Source organism: Cyprinodon tularosa, unplaced genomic scaffold, assembly GCF_016077235.1.
Source record: "Cyprinodon tularosa strain WSP-4 unplaced genomic scaffold, ASM1607723v1 ctg654, whole genome shotgun sequence".
NCBI classification, from domain to species: Eukaryota; Metazoa; Chordata; class Actinopteri; order Cyprinodontiformes; family Cyprinodontidae; genus Cyprinodon; species Cyprinodon tularosa.
The window spans coordinates 493601-497263 of NW_024039401.1; the positions used below are offsets into that span (position 1 = coordinate 493601).

General features: G+C 43.1%; 1 long non-coding RNA gene across 2 annotated transcripts; it reads left to right on the forward strand.

The window, feature by feature from the left end:
• The first annotated feature begins 837 nt into the window (after positions 1 to 837).
• Positions 838 to 3461, forward strand: LOC119799212. 2 transcript variants are annotated; one of them, XR_005282819.1, is made up of 5 exons: positions 838 to 1658; positions 1740 to 1858; positions 2021 to 2099; positions 2183 to 2319; positions 2839 to 3461. It is a non-coding gene; the product is annotated as an uncharacterized LOC119799212 (long non-coding RNA). The 2 variants fall into 2 exon arrangements; XR_005282820.1 differs by having other exon boundaries at positions 838 to 1643.
• The last annotated feature ends 202 nt before the right edge of the window (positions 3462 to 3663 follow it).

Sequence of the window (3663 nt, forward strand, 5' to 3'; positions counted from 1 at the left end):
TTTTATTTTAACACTAACCAAACCGTTAGCATTGTTTATATGTCTTATTGATTAGATCTACTTAAACCTGAAAAACTCACACAGGCACATCCAGCAACCTAAAATAAAACATTTAGTTTTTTCATTTAATTTTCCTTAATTATTGTTCCTGGTCTAATGGGTTTTTTTCCCTCACAGTTCTAGACGTTGTGCTTCCAGCTGATCCGGACCCGGAGCCCTGGTTCTGGATAGAGGATCAAGGTGATGAATATGTTTTTCATATTGTCACAGATCTGTTCCTCGGTTACAATGAGGAGATAGAAGTAGAAGAAATAGGGGTTGACTATGAGGAGGTAGAAGTGGAAGGAGTAGTGGTGGACGAGTATGAGCAGGCGGAGATGTGGTCTTTTGAGAGGGAAGATGATGATTTTGATGAAGTCAGGTCTTTTTCTGGTGAAGACGATGACCACCTTCCCCCACATCTTCGGTTCACCCAGAGGATTCCCCCCGACTTCAGACTCCCGTTGAACCACGAAGAGCCAGAAGAGTCCCTAGAGTGCCAAGAAGACCGTGTCTCCAGGAGGAGGAGAAGAGAGGAAGACGATGAAGAGGAGCACCCCTGGAAGAGGCTTTGTCATGACAGGGATGTTTAAGAAGAGGAATTCTGGCAGGATCTGGCAGGTCTAGGGATGCCTTAGGTAGCGTCTTGCACCGTGGCTTTTATTTACCCCGCTGCTAGATTTTGATTTAAGTTTTAGATGTTAGAAATTTCGTTTAGCACTGACATCTGAGCAGGCACTGAGGACACGACAACCATTTAAAAAAGGTGTGGAACATGAGAGCTGGCTAAGCCAGACATAATCTAGCATGCTCTACATCTTATGTCAGAGCTGGACAGTCTGCCAGCTAACAGAAGGCAACACAAACAAAGGATTGATAAAAGAACCAGATTTGAAAAGAAGAAACACAGCATGGAGGCAAATGAACAAAAAATAAAAACACCAAAAGACAAAAAATGAATCCTGGTTGAAAACAGATGAACCACAAGGAGGCAAACCAATCCAAGGAGCAGCTGGACATCACTGCTGAGGACAACGCAGGAGGTCAAAGAAAAATCTTAAAGGTCTAAAAATGGAGGTCACCTAAAGTCTATAGGCAGAGGGCCAAGGCTGTAGTGGGGACAGATTATCTAGAGTAGGACGATGCTGCTGGGGACAAACTGGATCTAGAATGGAACAGTGGCACAGCTTGTGGTGGTCATCAGTGGAACTGGTCTCTGGGATGTTGGTGAGAAGGTAAAGAGACGATGCTTGGAGGGACAAACTGATTTCAGAGCAGTTTGAGACAGAGGACAGGACTGATGTAGGGATTTGGGTTGTGAGAGGAGCCGACTGTTAGAAACAGCTTTCAGATGCGACTTGGTCTACTTCTAGATGTTCCTCTGGTCAGTTAGTTTTCAGGCCTACTTTGAGGGAAAGGAACCCTCTGCAGAAATATTCTTCATATGATCTAGGCCTGTTCTGACCGCAGTGGATCTCTTCTGTGTTTTTTGAATCCCATGTTGGACCGAGCCTCTCCAAGCTTTGGGCCATCAGAAGATGCTGATGAGATCTGCAGCGACCAAACCAGAGGAGGATCATCTGGGCTGCTGACCTTTACAAAGAGTGAGAGCATGTTCAGTAAGGAGCAACAATAATCCATTTTTTAAATAGAAAGTTAACATTTCAGGTGGCCTCACTTAGTTTTTCATGCATGTTCAGACACTGTGGACGTCCAAAAGCAGAACTTCTGTGAGGAACCGGGACATCCAGGATGGTGAGGAGCTTCCCAGTCCCCACCTGAGGACGGCACATAAAGACTGGAACAGAAAACACACGGAGTAAGACTTTATGAACACCACAAACCGACAACTCAAGCTTCCCAGGCCTGATTAAAAGCTAACAGTCACTGAAACACAGAAAGACCAAGATTATGATGAAAACAACATCCTGCCCAGATTTAAACTTGGTTTCCAGGAAATTCATTTGTCTTCTTTTTGCAGGGAAAGCAGGTTGAACATGGGAGCAGTTTTCTAGCAGCCGGATCACATTGGAACAGAGTCCATCCACACGTGTTTGGAGGTATGTTGGTTGTTATCTGACTAGAGAGGCATCACATGCAGACAGTTTCAGACTCTGAGGACGCTTTGCTTTCATTGATGAAGGAGCTGAAGAAGAGGACGGAGCACAGAGACCGCTAAGGAGGAGAAACATGGCTCCTCTATTTCTCTCCAACATGCTGGAGTCCTGGACTGAAAAACGTTGACGACCCTGCAGCTAAACCATCAGTCTGCTCCACCCAGTAAGAGAAGATAACAAACCTTTATTGCTTCCAGATGTTCATCAGTATTGGTGGAGATATTAAAAACAGATCCAGAACAAACAGATTTAAAAGATACAACCATCCCATCAAGGTGGTCTGACCTTTAATCTTTATCTTTCCATCATTAATTGTTCACCTTCGTTTGAATCTCTGTAACCAAAATTTACCAGAACCAGAAGTTCTGACTTTTCCATTAGACCACAGATAAAGAGTTAGGAAGCAGCTTCTGATCCAATATGGGAGAATTTCCCCCTGCTTGATCTCTGAAGGTTTTTTTAGAACTTTTTAAAGCAGAGAAACGACCGACTGAAGACTTGCAGCATTTTCAGGCATTTTCTCCAAGCATCCATTCTCTACAGTTATGGCTTCTGTTAACTTTAGGTTCTCCCTGTGTGTTTCCGTCTTCTCTTGGTCAAAGTTACACCTCTCCCAGTGTTCATGTGTTTAAATGTCACAGACTAGCGTGTTCGTTCACTAACTCCTGTTCTTCTTTTCCAGATAAGGTCATCTGCTCCTTGGACCGGCGCCTCTGTGTCTGTTGGACGTCTGCTGTCCTGTTAAAGACCCGCTCGGCCGCAGTAGATGGGCGCTGACATGGAGCTGCTGGAGGTTCCTTCCTGCTTAAAGCTGCTTTTCCTCTCTACTGTCACCACTTCACTGCTCAGGAGGAAGGACTGCTGTAAAATTAACGACTGGATGTGATTGGCTGAGCTTCCTCGGGTTGAAGACATTTCTCTAAACGCCATAATAAGCTGAATTTATTTTTACCATGTTGTAAATAGGATTGGGCTGGACTGCATGTTTGTGTTTCTAATTGATTCTGTGTTTCTGTTGTTTTCTGTTACATGTTTTTGTATTAAAGTTGTCATGTAAATTGCCTTCAGATGACATTTGCTCGGACTTGTTTCTATTTTACAAGACTGGATTATAATAAATTCCCCTACTGGGTCTGTTTCTGTTGAAGGATGCTTCCTGTCGTTCTATCTTCACATGTTATTTCTCACTATAATAAAGGTTTGATTGAAGTCATGTGAACAGGATCTTTTTGTCTTTATTTGTAAAGTGTCTTGAAATAAGTGGTTGTAAATTGGTTCTTTATAAATAAACAAAAGTGAAGTCAACTGGAGCAAGAGTTTAATATTACTATAGTACAGCGCTTTGGCAGATAGGTGGTTATTATTGTTTCTCTGTTGGGGGGTCTGACCTGACAACATGTTAATAGAACAATTGTTCTTGTCACCTTGCAGGGTCGGAACTAATTAGCTCTACAAAAGGACAGTGAGACGTTCCTCCTGCAGTTCTTCTGATTTTAATGACCTTATA